Source organism: Coregonus lavaretus (genome assembly GCF_964263955.1).
Source record: "Coregonus lavaretus genome assembly, chromosome: 17".
Classification (NCBI taxonomy): Eukaryota; Metazoa; Chordata; class Actinopteri; order Salmoniformes; family Salmonidae; genus Coregonus; species Coregonus lavaretus.
In genome coordinates, this window is record NC_140004.1 from 7,574,722 (window position 1) to 7,587,179 (window position 12,458).

Consider the following 12,458-nt stretch of genomic DNA (forward strand, 5'->3'; position numbering starts at 1 on the left):
AGAGAGAGAGAGAGAGAGAGAGAGAGAGAGAGAGAGAGAGAGAGAGAGAGAGAGAGAGAGAGAGAGAGAGAGAGAGAGAGAGAGAGAGAGAGAGAGAGAGAGAGAGAGAGCGAGAGCGAGCGAACCAGCACCAGCACCGCCACTCCTCAGTTGAGTGGCTCAGGAAATGTTTCCTGTGCCCAGGCATCGTCAATGGGATTTATGTCATTTAATTAAGCATTTGTACAATCACCCTTATTTATGGCTGCCGGGCGGGCCACTTCATGCGGGCTGTGGAGATCCGGGAAGGCCCAGTCAACTGAAGGGGTCGTAATTTCTGTCCTTTTTTCTCTCATTGTTCCCCAGATGTGAGAACATGGCGCCTCTGTACGTACACGCTGTGTTTGGAAGTATTTCGTATTTACATTAGTCCTGGCATTGATTCTCCAATGGAATTGTCTTGCTTTGTTTGATTACAAAGGTAAAGAGCTTGAGAGGCGAGCATTGGCATGGATAATTAGAAAATATATCAATAAAGAAGAGGTTATATAATGTGTCAGCACAGATGGGGTTGTTCATATTGGTTTTGGATGAATGAATATTTTTGATAAGCACCTTTTTGCGACATTGTATCAAGATTATGAATTAAGAATGCTTGCTTTCTCAACAACAAATTGTCGGTGGATCCTTTTGTATGAGCAGTAGAGGAAATGTGTGCCTGTTCAAGATCCAACTTGTATAACAAATACATATAATGAAGGGATGTGGGAGACATAGTGTATGGGTCTTTTCATAATGGTTTGTGGACACAAACTGATGATATTTGCAGGGACGAGTGTTTCCCTTCCCTTTGTTATAGTGACCTCTGTTGGACAAACTATGTTCTGCAATATTATGAGGTGGAATAAAAGTTGAAATGAAGAACAGTACATTCCTAATTATATACATTCTGGTATAACATAAACATGATATATATCGTTTAGATTAATGATAAGCCTCTTGGTGGACATTGTTACCAATATATGTGTGTTGTGTGTCCGTGTCTGTGTGTCCGTGTGTTTGTGTGTGCGTACTTATGTGTTTGGTTTTAACAGTGGACCTTTATTTAATAGCTATTCTATACTCTGAATGACCAACACAGCACATGTCAATATGTGTTTGTACAGACCAGAAGCAGTGTGGCACACACACACACTGTCACCATTATGACTGTTGTCACCCAGGAGGACATGTCTCCCATCAACGTGGTCTTTGTGACAGTGGCACACACAGAAACAACGGTGTACTGTTGCCATTAGAGGCTTCAGGTCAGCATTTTATTACTCCCTGGTCACTGCAAATGGGGGTTTCTGTAGAAACTCTATGCAAACAAAAGTAGCACAAGCCCTTGCAAATATCACAGTGAAATGTTATTTTATAGTACTATGTATTTTTTTACTATACATTCGTGGGTTCCCCATTCACAAGTCTCCATCCAGGAGATGGTGCTTTAAACACACTTGTCCTCCCTATCAGAGATGCCGTGGGTCGTAGCCTACATATCATAGAAACTCAGCACATGATAACAGAGATTGTGTTGTTGTATGAGACATAAGGAAAGACAATAGACTTCATATAATATATAGTATATCTTGCAATTTTCATTAGTATTCGCAGCTATAACATTAGTGTGAACTATGTACTACTCTGTTGGGTCATATTAGATCTCAACAAAAAGAAGCAGAGCCCAGTGAATCTTCCTCTCCCTCGCAAGCAACAGGCCGTCCCCTAATAATAGCCTGCTGTTTGCTTATTTGTTTAGCTATGTGCATTGTGCCTCTTTTTCAACCCACTAAATAAGACGAGATAGCTTGGAAATGAGACAGGCCACAAGGCTCCACGGCTGAATGCAGAATTCTTATATTCATTATGGCCCGTTATAAAGAGGCTCTTAGATACCCCTGGCCATGGGGATGTCTGGAGAGAAAAGCTAATGAAAGAAAGAGGAAGAATGGAAGATGTCAAAATGACACTGTTCCAGACCAGAGAGCCTGTATTAACCAGTCACGGGACACTACCGGCACAGAGACCAAGAGACTGGCTTTTGCAGATAGAACACAATCACACCCACACACACATTCTGCCCAGCGTATTTGGAGCAGAAGGCCCGTGCAGCCGTCCCCTCTGAGGGCTCCCCCTTGTCGACTCGATCACAGATGGGCATCTGTCACCTACACTCAGCCTCACATGCTTATCAGCCTTGTACACAGAAGACAGGCCACACACACCATATTCACTATGTCAACCACACACACACATCATATTCCCTATTTCAAGCTCACACACACCATATTCCCTATGTCAAGCTCACACACACACAATTCACATACGGGGGAATTCAGACCCGAGTTAAACGCATGTTAATGGAAAGTAACTCCCTTTTTATGCACTTTTCTCTCTACTTGTATTCTGACCTTGAACTTAAGCCTGAGAATGTCATGCTATTCATCTGCTATTTGTTTGGGGTGGAGATCAAATAAATGAAGGTGTGACGGAGGTGTGTCTACAGATACGCCGTATTCTGACCTTAATTCCCTCATAATTCCACCACCTTTACGCGCGATGAAACGATGAATAAGGTCGTGTGGAACAACATCTACTTTATTTTTCCAATAGAAATAACACCATTCTCCATGCACTGTAAAATAGCTATTGATAAGAGCTAGGTAAATGAGTAAGCCGTTTGGATAAGGGGACCATATCCCCCGCGCATCCCGCAATGGCGGAGGTGTTGCTAACATTTACGATAGCAAATGTCATCGATTCAGTGGGTTTTGTCCAACATGTCTCCGGACCTACTCATTGCCACAGTCATACCCTGGATCTAGTTTTGTCCTGTGGAATAAATATTGTGGATCTAAATGTTTTTCCTCATAACCTTGGACTATCGGACCACCATCTTATTACGTTTGCAATTGCAACAAATAATCTGCTCAGACCCCAACCAAGGACCGTGCTATAAAGTCTCGGACAACCCAAAGATTCCTAGAGGCCCTTCCAGACTCCCTCCACCTACTCAAGGACGTTGGAGTACAAAAATCAGTAAACGACCTAACTGAGGACCTAAATTTAACCTTGCATAATACCCTAGATGCAGTCACACCCCTAAAAACAAAACACATTTGTCACAAGAAGCTAGCTCCCTGGTATACAGAAAATATCAGAGCCCTGAAGCAAGTCTCCAGAAAATTGGAATGGAAATGGCACTCCACCAAACTGGAAGTCTTCCTACTAGCTTGGAAAGAAAGAACAGAGCAATATCGAAGAGCCCTCACTGCTTCTCGATCATCCTATTTTTCCAACCTAATTGAGGAGAATAAGAACAATCCAAAATGTATATTTGATACTGTTGCAAAGCTAACTAAAAAGCAGCATTCCCCAAGAAAGGATGCCTTTCACTTCAGCAGTGATGAATTCATGAACTTATTTGACAAAAGATCATGATTATTAGAAAGCAAATTACAGACTCCTCTTTGAATCTGCGTATTTCTCCAAACCTCAGCTGTCCTGAGTCTGCACGAAACTGCCAGGACCTAGGATCAATGGAGACACTCAAGTTTTTTAATCCTATATCTCTTGACACATTCATGAAAATAGTATTGGCCTTCAAGCTGCATACTGGACCCTATTCCAACTAAACTACTGAAAGAGCTACTTCCTGTGCTTGGCCCTCCTATGTTGAAGATAATAAATGTCTCCCTATCCACTTGATGTGTTTCAAACTCACTAACAGTAGCAGTAATAAAGCCTCTCTTGAAAAAGCTAAACCTTGACCCAGAAAATGTAAAAAACTATCGGCCTATATCGAATCTCCCATTCCTCTCAAACATTTTTGAAAAATCTGTTGTGCAGCAACTCACTGCCTTCCTGAAGACAAAAAATGTATACGAAACGCTTCAGTCTGGTTTTAGACCCCATCATAGCACTGAGATCGCACTCGGGAAGGTGGTAAATTACTTTTTAATGGCGTCAGAACAAGGCTCTGCATCTGTTCTCGTGCTCCTAGACGTTAGTGCTGCTTTTGACACCATCGAGATTGGAAACCTTAATTGGTCTACATGGACAAGTTCTTGCCTGGTTTAGATCTTATCTGTCGGAAAGATATCAGTTTGTCTTTGTGGATGGTTTGTCCTCTGACAAATCAATTGTACGTTTCGGTGTTCCTCAAGGTTCCGTTTTAGGACCACTATTGTTATCACTATTTATTTTACCTCTTGGTGATGTCATTCGGAAACACAATGTTAACTTTCATTGCTATGCGGACAACACACAGCTCTACATTTCGATGAAACATGGTGAAGCCCCAAAATTGCCTACCCTGGAAGCATGTGTTTCAGACATAAGGAAGTGGATGGCGGCACATTTGTTACTTTTAAACTCAGACAAAACAGAGATGCTAGTTCTAGGTCCCAAGAAACAAAGAGATCTTCTGCTGAATCTGACAATTAATCCTGATGCTTGTACAGTCGTCTAAAAAAAAACGGTGAAGGACCTTGGCGTTACTCTGGACCCTGATCTCTCTTTTGACAAACATATCAATAATATTTAAAGGACAGCTTTTTTCCAACTTCGGAACATTGCAAAATCAGAAACCTGTTGTCCAGAAATGATGCAGAAAAGCATCATGCATCATAATCCATGCTTTTGTCACTTCTAGATTAGACTACTGCAATGCTCTACTCTTCGGCTACCCGGATAAAGCACTAAATAAACTTCAGTTAGTGCTAAACACGTCTGCTAGAATCTTGACTAGAACCAAAACATTTGATCACATTATTCCTGTGCTAGCCTCTCTACACTGGCTTCCAGTTAAGGCTAGGGTTGATTTCAAGGTTTTACTGCTAACCTACAAAGCATTACATGGGCTTGCTCCTTCCTATCTCTCCGATTTTGTCCTGCTGTAAATACCTACACGTATGCTACGGTCACAAGACGCAGGCCTCCTTACTGTCCCTAGAATTTCTAAGCAAACAGCGGGAGGCAGGGCTTTCTCCTATAGAGCTCAATTTTTATGGAATGGTCTCCCTATCCATGTGAGAGACGCAGACTCTGTCTCGACCTTTAAGTCTTTACTGAAGACTCATCGCTTCAGTAGGTCCTATGATTGAGTGTAGTCTGGCCCAGGGGTTCGAAGGTGAACGGAAAGGCACTGGAGCGACGAACCGCCCTTGCTGTCTCTGCCTGGCCGGTTCCTGTCTCTCCATTGGGATTCTCTGCCTCTGACCCTATTACGGGGGCTGAGTCACTGGCTCACTGGTGCTTTCCATGCCGTCCCAAGGAGGGGTGCATCACTTGAGTGGGTTGAGTCACTGACGTGATCGTCCTGTCCGGTTTGTCGCTCCCTCGGGCTCATGCAGTGGAGGAGATCTTTGTGGGCTATACTCAGCCTTGTCTCAGGGTAGTAGGTTGGTGGTCTTGTGGTGTTGGGGCTGTGCTTTGGCTAAGTGGGTGAGGTTATATCCTGCCTGGTTGGCCCTGTCCAGGGGTATCGTCGGACGGGGCCACAAGACCTAGCCACCGTACTTCTACATCTGCATTGCTTGCTGTTTGGGGTTTTAGACTGGGTTTCTGTATAGCTGATGTAAAAAGGGCTTTATAAATACAATTTGATTTAAACACATTTTTGATTGATTGTAAATATACATGACAATTGTTTTAGATCTATTTTACCTTATAACAAATGTGAAATCAGTCATCTGGCAGTAAACTGAAGCATATCAACATATAACCTTTTCCACAGTGAGGTTTATGAAATGCTGGCCTTACAACTTGCAGGGATGAAATTTGGAGACCCAAGCTATAGGCTTCAGTAGCCATGTGCAAATGACAGTATAGCGTCAAACCTACAGAGTTTATTTATGACTTTTCACTGTATTTTGTACAATTTGTATCATGTCACATATTAGCCACTATCGGTAGTCACCGTCAGTTATAAGCCTACCACATACATTTACAACTGTCACTTTAGTGTTAGATTCCTTACATTTTGCATCATTCCATTACATCGTTAGTTTACTTTTCTTTCCTCTGTCATGTTCATGTGGTTGTTCCTGAGGATCGCTAGCAATAGTGGATCATATTAGGCTAACGTATTACAAGTTGTGCAATAATTTGGGACATGTAGCCTATTTGAATCATTATGGAACCCAGACCGTACGTAGAAGTTTAAACCTGGAGCCTGGCACACAGTTCATGAAGATTGGACCATTGTCATCACAGTTCCAAGATTAGTGAGGATTATTAGGGTAGATTTATAGCACTACTGTTCAACCCATATTGTACACTTTTCTCACCTTCCAAAATGTAATGAAATGAACAATTGAATATGGAAACTTTCATGATGAATCAAACCACTGTATTTTTGATTCACCAATATATTTTATTTGTAAAGGCTCTCCAAACCTGTTTTTTTTTATATGTATAAATACTTTCCTAACCCTAAATAATATACAGGATCAGAGTATTTTTTAATCTACCAATTGGTGCTGAAAAGGAGACGAATATGCATGTATTTATGCTGAACAAAAATATAAATGCAACATGCAAACATTTAAATGATTTTACAGTTCATATAAGGAAATCAGTCAATTGAAATAAATTCATTAGGACCTAATCTATGGATTTCACATGACTGGGCAGGGGTGCAGCCATGGGAGGGCAAAGGCCCACCCACTTGGGAGCCAGGCCCACCCACCGTGGCCAATCAACCAGAAGGGCTTTATTACAGACAGAAATACTCCTCAGTTTCATCAGCTGCCGGATGTGGAGATCCTGGGCTGGCGTGGTTACATGTGGTCTGCGGTTGTGAGGCCAGTTGGACGTACTGCCAAATTCTCTAAAACAACGTTGGAGGCGGCTTACGGTAGAGAAATTAACATTCAATTCTCTGGCAACAGCTCTGGTGGACATTCATGCAGTCAGCATGCCAATTAAACGCTCCCTCAAAACTTGTGACATCTGTGGCTTTGTGTTGTGTGACAGAACTGCACATTTCTGCACATGCTGCACATGTCCCCACCCACATTCTGAAATTGCATTTTTGTCCCCCCCCCCCCCCAAGATTTATAATTGGAATGTGACACAAAACAAGGCAACGGTCTGCTTTAGGACCATGCGGATGCCTCCAAGCGGTCAGGAAGCTGTTTGGAGTGTTTATCTGACTGGATTTTAAAAAATCCCCCCCCCCCCCCACTTCTTAAACCAAAGTTGCGCCCCTGCATTCATGTACAAAACACTAGCAGGATTTGAAGGAATGGCTTAAATTTATGTTATGCATTTTCCAGTGCTGCTTTACATCATCACATTTGGGGGGTGCTTGGAGAAGGAAGTATTCCTACTTCTAGCCCGACATAATCACTTGAGGATTAAAGAGAGAGAGCAAGAAGTACTCTCTAATTAATTGCAGTGCAAATTTCACCCGCAGCTAGAACGTGCTCCTAATCCAAGTTATCAAAGGAACTTGCAAAAAGAGCCGTTGGGGAAAATAATTGTAGTTTGCCGAGTATAAGGAATCCACCTCTGGTCTCTTACAGTCAAATTGAGATCTGTCTAAACATCATCATGTGAGGTCACCATCATTACAGTAAGTGCCAAGGAGGCCAAAAGTTCACGCGCCTGCCCCAGTCTGAGAATCATACTCTAATCAGTACACTCTTAGAAAAAAAGGGTTCCAAAAGTGTTCTTCAGCTGTCCCCATAGGAGAACCCTTTTTGGTTCCAGTTAGAACCCTTTTTGGTTCCAGGTAGAACCCTTTGGGTTCCTTGTAGAACCCCCTGTGAAAAGGGTTCTAACTGGAACCAAAAAGGGTTCTTCAAATGGTTCTCCTATGGGGACAGCTGAAGAACCCTTTAACGTTCTAGATAGCTCCTTTTTTTTCTGCATATACAGTCTCATTAACAAGCTGTTTTTTAGAGAGAGACTTGACCTCCTCTGTATCCCGCTGCTGGAGATGGTTGGTTTCTTTGTTGTTGTTTTGGTTAAAAAATATAAAATAATGAGAGCAACATTACTTTATTTAAACACAATGTTAAGCTTTACAAAAACTTAAACAATGCATACAGGTCCTTCGTTTCTTTGTTGTTGTGGTTATTATAAGTTAAGATAGTTGTGCTCATCTCAATAAGGTATTTATAAGTCAAATCTATCTTAATCAAGGGGTATATTTCAATAGTTGAAATTACCAATGAGTTGCTTGAAATCGTACAGATTGTGACTATCCGTGGTCACTACTTGACTGTCACTGCTCTCTGACTGGGTGTTTCTGGAGACAAAGGCGTATAGGAATGGATCCTGTTGATGAAGACCAGAGATCCAACAATCCTCCAATTGGCCTCCCAAAACACTCTCAGAGCCTTATTCTTCATCAAGATGACCGCCATTCCCAGCACATTCATGACATGATGAGTCCATAGAATGATGAAGGTCCCAATGATGAGGTTTACTAATCTGGTCATCCTGGGGCTCCTGAAGAAAGCTGTTTGGTCCACCCTTTGGTGGAGTCGGATATAGGCTGTGGCCATGACGGAGAAAGGAACTGCAAATGCCAGGAGAGTCTGCAGGAGCAACACAGCCACCTGCTCAGCGTCTGATGCAAAAGCATATCGGCACCGGACCCATCCATTCTCATCCTGCGTCACATCCCGCACCAACACCCCATTAGGGATAGACAGGACCCAGCTACCCCCAACAGGACAACTAGCAGCCCCCTCTCCTTTGCCACTCCCATTCTGGCCCAGCTGTGGGAATGCACTACCTGGAGGAAGTGCTGGAATGCTCAATAGTGTGACAGTCAGCAGGCTAGTGTAGGCACTGCAGTAGAAAAAGTAGGTGATGAGCTTACAGAGGACTAGACCCAGGCTCCAGGTAAAGACTAGGTTGTAGATTACCAAAGGTAGGGTGAGGAATCAAAGCAGGTCAGGTGAAGCCAAGTTCAACATCAGCATCTGGCTCAAACTGGATAGATCTTGGTTTCGACGAAGGTTGACCATCACTGCGATGTTCCCTGGAAGACCTATTAGGAAGCAGAGAGTCAAGACCACGCCAGGCTCTCCACCCCTATTTTTCCTTGAAGTATGCAAATGCTCAATGCTAGTATTTTAGGAGTAATACACAATGTAATAATTCTCCCCCTTTTACCATGCTTTTATTGTCATGCCCTAACATCTCAAAATAATGTTATACCAAGTAATTGAGCAACATAATCCATTTAAAAGATGATTTAGGAAAGAAATTCCAAACATGCTAAACAGGGGATCTATCTACAGATATTGTATGTCATGCTTTTTCACAATTATAACCAAATGCTACCTGTGTGTAGGAGGAGGGCAATGATGACAAACAATAACAAGGCTCTGAACACAACGGAACGGGTTATAAACCAGCATGTACTGGTATATTTATTACAGGAACTGAAGATTGTACAAACTTGAAATAAAATGCTTCCCACTTAGGGTCTCATGAAACTTAGACTGGTCTACAGACAAACTAAATGGGCTGGGCTGCTACCCAGCATACCAACCACAAAGTGTCCAAATGAAATCTTCACTAGGTCTATGGGACCAGAGTGGTATACTATTTAATGGCACCAAAGAAAACAAGTGAAAGACAAAAGTACAGGGGGAAAAAAGTAAAAATGGTGTACAGGTGAGGTTGGAAACCCTGTGCCAGTGCTCCACCTGCTGGTAGGTCTGTTTTCTGGGTTTTGGAGAGGAGACATCGACCATGGTTAGACACGTCAGACTCTTTAAACATCTCTGTTTCTGAATGACGATCCAACTCCCCTTCAGAACTATTCACCCATGACAAAACTTCACTCAATAGAGTATTGGGCTGCTTCTCTTAGTTGATAGCCCTCTTCCATACCCATTGGACTGGGTGGACGACCGGCAGAGTTCTTCCACTGCCTCCTTTGCCGTTGCCTGCTTTCTTGTTTGTTTCCTTCCAACTTGTTAAGTGTAATATACTTGGCTACAAAGAAAAGCTTGGTAGACAAGATCTTTCCTGTTGGGTGGAGATATCTTCTTCATATGAGGGTTAACACATGTACACATAAACATAATTAGATTCTAATGAATCATAGTTGTTGAACGTCTTCCATGGCTATCCTAGTATCCTGGTAGCTGGAATGAGTTCAATGTTAGATTAATATTCAGTCTGTGGTCTCATAATGGCTTGTTCTATTTTCCCACATTCAGTGGCAGTATTTCTCACAGCGGTGTCTAACCCCTAATTGTTCTTCCAGCTAATACACAATCACCACATCTCCTTCGCCTGTTGGTTTTATCCATGGGAGCCATTATGTTGAGGTATAGCGTAATCACAATTAAACAGAACACATATTTTATCTCATTTTGTTGCAATAAAGAAAATATCCCTGAAACAGATTGGAGTTTACCTTTTAGCTCCAACTTCTCCCAAAGGTCTTCAATCCAATCTGTGTTAAACTAAACAGATCTTACATTATTCATGCTTGAATGTATTTATCCTTACTTAACTAAACAGATGGACATCTCAAACAAGCCATGATCTAAATTATGTTGTGTGAGGAAAGCAAGAGATGGTTTGTTTCCATGAATAAACGTAATTTAACAAACCATGTGAAAATAACAACTTAAATGATAAAATATGCTATTTAGCAGCCACTTTTATCCAAAGAGACTTACAGCCATGCGTGCCTAAATTATATTCATGGGTGGCCCCAGCGGGAACACCAATATACTGTACACTACCGGTCAAAAGATTTAGAACACCTACTCATTCAAGGGTTTTTCATAATTTTTACTATTTTCTTCATTGTAGAATAATAGTGAAGACATCAAAACCATTAAATAACACATATGGAATCATGTAGTAACCAGAAAAGTGTTAAACAAATCAAAATATATTTTATATTTGAGATTCTTCAAAAAAAGTAGCCACCCTTTGCCTTGATGACAGCTTTGCACATTCTTGGCATTCTCTCAAACAGCTTCACCTGGAATGCTTTTCCAACAGTCTTGAAGGAGTTCCCACATATGTTGAGCACTTGTTTGCTGCTTTTCCTTCACTCTGCGGTCCGACTCATTCCAAACCATCTCATTTTGGTTGAGGTCGGGGGATTGTGGAGGCCAGGACATCTGATGAAGCACTCCATCACTCTCCTTCTTGGTCAAATAGCCCTTACACAGCCTGGACGTGTGTTAGGTCATTGTCCTGTTGAAAAACAAATGATAGTCCCACTAAGCCCAAACCAGATGGGATGGCGTATCGCTGCAGAATGCTGTGGTAGCCATGCTGTTTAAGTGTGCCTTGAATTCTAAATAAATCACAGACAGTGTCACCAGCAAAGCACCCCCACACCATAACACCTACTCCTCCATGCTTTACACTGGGAAATACACATGCGGAGATCATTCATTCACCCACACCGCATTGGACACGGAGGTTGGAACCAAAAATCTCACATTTGGACTCCAGGCCAAAGGACACATTTCCACCGGTCTAATGTCCATTGTTCGTGTTTCTTGGCCCAAGCAAGTCTCTTCTTATTATTGGTGTCCTTTAGTAGTGGTTTCTTTGCAGCAATTCGACCATGAAGGCCTGATTCACACAGTCTCCTCTGAACAGTTGATGTTCAGATGTGTATGTTACTTGAACTCTGTGAAGCATTTATTTGGGTTGCAATTTCTGAGGCTGGTAACTCTAATGAACTCCTCTGCAGCAAAGGTAACTCTCGGTCTTCCATTCCTGTGGCGGTCTTCATGAGAGCCAGTTTCATCATAGCACTTGATGGTTTTTGTGACTGCACTTAAAGAAACATTCAAAGTTCTTGAAATGTTCCATATTGACTGACCTTCATGTCTTAAAGTAATGATGGACTGTAATTTCTATTTGGTTATTTGAGCTGTTCTTGCCATAATATGGACTTGGTCTTTTACCAAATAGGGATATCTTCTGTAACCCCCCCCCCCCCTACCCTGTCACAACACAACTGATTGGCTCAAATGCATTGAGAAGGAAAGAAATTCCACAAATTAACTTTTAAGAAGGCACACCTGTTAATTGAAATGCATTCCAGGTGACTCCCTCATGAAGCTGGTTGAGAGAATGCCAAGATTGTGCAAAGCTGTCATCAAGGCAAAGGGTGCCTATTTGAAGAATCTCAAATATAAAATATATTTTGATTTGTTTAACACTTTTTTGGTTACTACATGATTCCATATGTGTTATTTCATAGTTTTTATGTCTTCACTATTATTATACAATGTAGAAAATAGTAAAAATAAAGAAAAACCCCTTGAATGAGTAGGTGTTCTAAAACTTTTGACCGGTAGTGTACTTTATGATATTGATGTATACAGTTCCCTAGAGGTTTAGATACACCCTCCCATCCTCAAAATGTACTCAGAATGTACTACTGTATTTCTCAAAGTCCAACAAATTTCCAATGGCAATAATACTGT

At 41.8% G+C, this 12,458-nt stretch overlaps 1 pseudogene across 1 annotated transcript; it reads right to left on the reverse strand.

Moving 5' to 3' along the window:
- Positions 1–8,181: 8,181 nt before the first annotated feature.
- Positions 8,182–9,740, reverse strand: LOC311144615 (leukotriene B4 receptor 1-like; annotated as a pseudogene). Its single transcript has 2 exons — positions 9,682–9,740; positions 8,182–9,081 (listed from the first exon to the last, which is right to left on the reverse strand). The product of its transcript is annotated as a leukotriene B4 receptor 1-like (transcript).
- Positions 9,741–12,458: the final 2,718 nt, after the last annotated feature.